Here is a 6011-nt window from a genome sequence, read left to right on the forward strand (position 1 = left end):
ACAGCTGGCCACTGCTACCCACTGCCTCCAACCATCCAAAAGAAGAAAGATAGTGCTGGGTATTTTCTGAGCTATTTTTGTTCACATTTTTATATCACAATAAAAAAGCAAATATTTTGCCCTATAATGCAACACACTCAGGATAGCTTAATATATACACTCCCCTTTTATCTTTAACCATCCAGTGTTTAAAATACCAACCTTCCAGAAACACGATTTGTTAAATGATGGACAAAGCAGCACCTAAAAGGATAGAAATTACACAAGAAGCTGTAAGCAGCAGCCCAAAAGAGGACTAACCATTAAACACCAAAGTAAGAAAAACGGTCTTGTCCTGATGTTTAAATTTGGCAGACTAAAGGGCTATGTTGAGAACCCCGAGGACAGCATTCCAAAGACAGTTCCACAATGAAGAAGGCTCTTTGCCTGGTCATTCTCCACTGATCTTTTTGTGGTAGGAGTGCTGGAAAAGGGGTAAAGGCAAGCAGGTTCACCCAGAAAGGTGATGCTTTTGACACAGCTAGTGGTTAAGGCTCCAACGGATGAGTACATGTCCTAGATTAGAACACGTTGGTGCATCCTCTGGGACAGGACGGAGCAGACTTTGGGCATGTAGGATCAACTTGGTTTTGTTCTGAGAAGTACCCAGTGATCCTCCAGCTAAAGATGGGTGCAAATTAGAACCTCAGGTGACAATCCCCCACCTACCACCCCAGTAACTCCATCTGACCACCACCTCCTCTACCGTCCCCTCCTTTTGCCATCAATCATTCCCAGCATCAGGGTCTTCTCCAGTGGGTCCTTCCTTCTCATGAGGTGGCCAAAGTATTTGAGTTTCATCTTTAGCATCTGGACTTCTAAAGAGCAGTCTGGCTTGATTTCCTTTAAGATTGACTGGTTTGGTCTCTCTGCAGTCCAAGAGGGACTCTCGGGAGTCTCCTCCAGCACCACGATTCAAAGGCCTCGATTCTTCGGCACTCAGCCTTCCTTATGGTCCAGCTTTCACAGTCATACATTGCAACTGGGAAAACCATAGATTTGACTATATGAACTTTTGTTGGCAGGGTGATGTCTCTTCTTTTTAGAATGCTGTCTAGATTAGCCATAGCTTTCTTCTCAAGGAGCAAGCATCTTTTAATTTATTGGCTGAAGTCACCATCTGTGGTGATCTTGAAGCCCAGGAAAATCTGTCACTACCTCCATTTCCCCCCATCTATTTGCCAGGAAGTGATAGGTTGGCCACCTGCACTTTTCATAGTGGTGTCAGAGATGGAATTTTCGTAGGTTTATCAGATCAGCAGGGATTTTCCACTGCAGGACCCGGTCCTCTCTTGCATCTGGCCACCCTCTTTAACAAAAACCATCCCAACATGTGGGTTGCAGGTCTGCTCCTCCAAAGCACTGGAGGCTGCCTCAACTGCCTGCTTCTCTCCACTCTTTGGCTGCCTCCAGAAAATGAAAGAGGGAATCATTTGAAGAGATACATAATTAAATGATTTTGTGCTTCGTAGGCTTCACATTCCCCACAGGCCACTGCACGCAGCTCCCTTAAAATGCCCATTGGCTGCAGCATGGTGAATCTTTTAGTAGCTTTTTCTGTGCCCTGCACACAGGCAGAAGATGGGAACATGGTGGTGCTCACTTCTGGGTCAGGCACGCTTTCTCTCCCACTTCATGGAAGCCAATAACTGAAACCAGAGCCAAGGACTTTCAGAAATTGGTGCTCCAAGGCAACTAGTGGGGCGAGACTCAAGAAAGGAGTCTGGGGGGCAGAGGAGGCAGGTGAGGTTATCTCATTGTTAGCAGAAGGGGCACCGATGTAAGAGAAGCATCTTCGTGGCCAAAGGCCTTTGCAAAAATTCAGACACACTCAGAACTACACATGGCAAAAAGTCACATTTTCAATAAAGTTACTAGAAATTCTCTAGCTGTAAAACAGTGAGAACCAAACAAGCAGTAAAACAAAGCCCAAGAGAAATAACAAGAGCAATAAGGTAAAGTAAAATAGTATAAGAGCAGCATTTGTAGATTCTTTGATGCAATGGTCATTTAAGTGACCCATCCAGTAGGCATGTTTGCAAGTCAGGCGAAGCCAACCTGCAAATGAGCCATGGGACATTTGTTTGAACAATCCACAGTGTGCCTGACAGCCGACAGGGCTCACTGTGGGTTGTACCCTACTCCATCACCCTCAGTCCTCCAGTAGGTACCCTAGAGAACTTGGGGGCTGAAACTGTCTTGTCTTCTCTCTCTATTTTTGGGTCATTGTTGCAGCTGTTTTCCCCTTTGACAGCCCCTCCAAAGTGCCCAAGCAGCACTTGGAACAGATGTCACTGGTTCACCACACCATCACCATCATTTTAGGTGCCAAAAAAATGTATACAAATATTTTCATTTATTTTAAAAAAAAACTGTATTTCACAGTTGCACTGACACATACTTGCAGGTAGCCGAAAAGAAAGGTATTGCTTGTCCCGTTCATCACAGTAAAGTGTCTGCTGTCAAATGCAGTAGTGATCAGCCATGATTGTAAAGCAAGCCAGGTTGCAAAGAGGTTGTTTGGATACTTGGCTCTTCACTTAACAGCTTTGAAGTGGTGAGCTGTCAAGCTCTTCACTTGCTAAACAAGATGGTGACTATATCACCTCCTTTGCAGGGAGTTCCTCTAGTTTTTAAGTGTAGACTTGCTAGTTTTCAAGGTCCTCCGGTTTTCCATGCTTTTCCAACACGCCAGCTGCTCAGGAAAAGGGGAAGTGCACCCCCCTTTTAGGGGTGATTGAGTCTGGCGCCTATCCAAAGAAAGGGCTTATTTTAAGATAGGATTGTTCATAGGACTAACTGTGGGGTGGAAGTCAAATATGAAACCAGTGAGTTTATAGGTAAGACGAGCAAGGACTTTCTGGTGCACCTCCTATGCTCTGAACTGCTGCATCACACCTGCTCTCCGTTGAACCAGACCTAAAGGGCATGAGTGAAGCAAGCTGCCTTTGGCCTTGATCAGGCAATGTGTCCATCTTGGTCAGCACAGCTGAGTCTGACTCTCCGGGTCCCAGGCAGAGGTCTTCTTCCCCCTCCCTGGCTGACGCTTGATCCTTTCCCTCGAGGGCTGAACCAGGCGCTTTCGGCATGCCACGCGTACCACTCCGCCAGTTCTCCACATTCCTTGCACAGGAGCACGTGTGTCCCTTATGTGCTATGTACCTCTCACCGGTTCGTCAGAGAACCAAGGGCACAGAGAGATGGCTCCGCAGGGAGAGCCCGGTGAGGAAGCCATGTGGCTCCATCCATCAGCCTTCCAGCCTAAGCAGCAGAGCAAGGAGGAAGCAGTTGACATTCCCCTGCATCGGCCAGAGAAGGCATGGCTGCAGGAAGCTTTCTTGCCAGAAGGAACACTGGTAAGGACTCTGAAAAGATGGGCTGGTGCCAGAGCTTTCCCTCCACTTTCCCAGTCCCTTTTTCTTGTGTATCCCATCTCTTAGATGTTAAGCCAGAAGGCAGTCTAATTATTAAGCTCTGTAGGCTTCTCTGTGAGCCTTCCTTTCTTTGGCTGTCCCTATTTTGGTCTTTCTAGGAGCTGTTCGGATGCCTCTTTAAAACATAAGCATGTACATCACAGGCAACCTGGAAACACATGCAGACAAGCGAGTGGCTGGCCAAGGATGGGTCAGTTTCCACCCTCTCCTACAAATAGCAGGGAAATCAGGTGGGCTGCCAACAAAGAGAAACACTTTCCCTCAACCCCATGCAAGAAATACAGAAGACTGCCAGGACTGGGGAGCATGGAACTACCGGATCATTTGTTTTTTTATTGCAGCTTGAACCCGGGCCCTTCTGCAGGCACCACAAGTGCACTACCCTGAGCAATGGTCCTCTGATCTCCCAGAAAATTGCTCCAGCTCTGACAAGACAGGATGGCTTCTTTATAGGGTTCAGGTGCCACTAAAATTCATGCATGTCCTTGCACGGCTTATCGGAGTGGTGTCACACCAGAGAACTGGATGGAGCTGGGGTGCAGCCAGCAGAGAGCTTTGAAAGCTCACAATAGGGCATACAAAAGTGGACCCACAGGGCACAGGAGCAGAATGATTTCCACCATGCACATCTGTGTGTGCATGTGTGCGCATTTGTGCACATTAGCCTTACAAAACCAAAGGGCAGACAGCCTGCTATGGGAACCTGGGATGTATCCTTACTAGCTGCATCTGATGACGTGAACAGCATCAACGAAAGCTCACAGCAAAATGAATTTGTCAGTCTTTAAGGTGCCCGAAGGCCCTTTGTTGTTAGTCTGCAACAAACTAACACAGCTGTTGCAGCAAGGAAGGAAGAATGTGTATTTATTATTCTGTGTGTATTTTATTTACATCCCACCGTTCTGCCAAAACAAATCCAAGTTAAAAACAAACAAAGCAAAACTTAATTAATACATTATTGAAGCTAATGCATTAAAAACACCAGACCAGAAATAAATTTCAACAAGCGATTAAAACTAGGAGATTCTGGGTCTGCAATTAGAGAATTCCCTGGGAGAGGCAGACAGGGAGAGGCAGAAGACAAGCAGTGGGAAGGGAAAGAGCGTTTCTGCTGAACAGACAAGGTGCATCCTCACTGTCTTCTCCCACTAGGCTTGGGTAACGGCCACCTTGTGGTGAATACCTGCACAGATTAGAATTCACACTTATTGGCCTGCACTTAGCAGGTTGGACTATTCGCCTCGCCTTTCCCAGCTTGGGTTGGGGCCTCCCAGATGTTTTAGACTGTGGCTCCCATCATCACTGGCAACTGTCTGGGGCTGATGAAGGCTGTGGTCCAAAGCATCCAGGGGGCAACTCATGGAAGAAGGCTGATCCTGACCCGAGATGGCTTGTTGGGACTAGCAACATCTAGCATGAGAACTTAAGAGCCCTGCCAGATCAGACCACGGGGGCAGCGGCTCCACCATCCATTCGCACCGTGACTGCAACAGCCTCTTCTTCTCCATCTTCCCCAGCAACTGATCTACACAGGCACTCTGACACTGCAGGTGCAGACACCTGTTAGGACGAGTAACCACTGATGGCTCAGCCCTCCGTGCATTTGCCCCAATCCGTGGGCAGGGCCTTAGAAAGGAAAGGGCCATTTTCTGTCATCTGCGCCCTGACCCTTGGAGAGAACAGGGACCGAATTGCAGACCTTTTGCACGCACTGCCACTGAACTAGGGCATTCCCCATTGGAGGGGTACAAGGGAGGGGATGCAGGCTGTCCGTTTTTCCAGACGTGTGTAGGATCGCACCTTTAAATGCACCCTTAAATGTCGTATTATGCAGACAGTCTCACTGGAAGAATTAAAGAGAAGGCATATATTTTCCATATTGTTTAAATATAAGAAAGGAGCAGGGAACCCGTGTGGTGTAGTGGTTAAAGTGTTGGACCAGGACTTGCAAGATTCAGATTCTAGACTCAGCCATGCAACCCACTGGATAACTTCAAACCAGTCACTGCCTCTCAGCCTAACCTATTTCACAGGATGATAGTTTGTAGGATAAATGGAGAGAACCTTGTAAGCTGCCCTGTCATCGTAATATTTCAGCAGAGCTCAACTCTCTCCTGCAACAGTTCTTGGGGCACCTTTTGTTTGGCACATCTATGAATTTCAATGGACCTTTCATATACTCGCTAGGGATAATCCCCCGAAAAGCACGAATTCCAGCTTTGGCACTGTGGAGCTCGTCCCTGTGCTGTTTGCAGTGGGCCCTTCTTCAGGGTTACTCCTTCGCTTACTAAATGGCAGACGAAGCACTGAAAAACCACCATGTGGGGCCTGGGCTTCGTGGGGCAGCCACGATGCACCCCGGCCTTGAACACCGAGGCTGTCCTTCATGGGGAAGGAGCAGCAGCCACAAACATGACATCACTCAACTAGGGTGGGGAGGAGGAGACCAAAAGTTTAAACCTCCGCGGGGGTTCAGTTTCAGCTGGAGGAAGTTCAGGCTTTGCCCAAGGAGACCTTAGCTCCAAGGGCGTGAGTGTC

This window comes from Varanus komodoensis, unplaced genomic scaffold (genome assembly GCF_004798865.1).
Source record: "Varanus komodoensis strain SLA01 unplaced genomic scaffold, ASM479886v1 scaffold122, whole genome shotgun sequence".
NCBI classification, from domain to species: domain Eukaryota; kingdom Metazoa; phylum Chordata; class Lepidosauria; order Squamata; family Varanidae; genus Varanus; species Varanus komodoensis.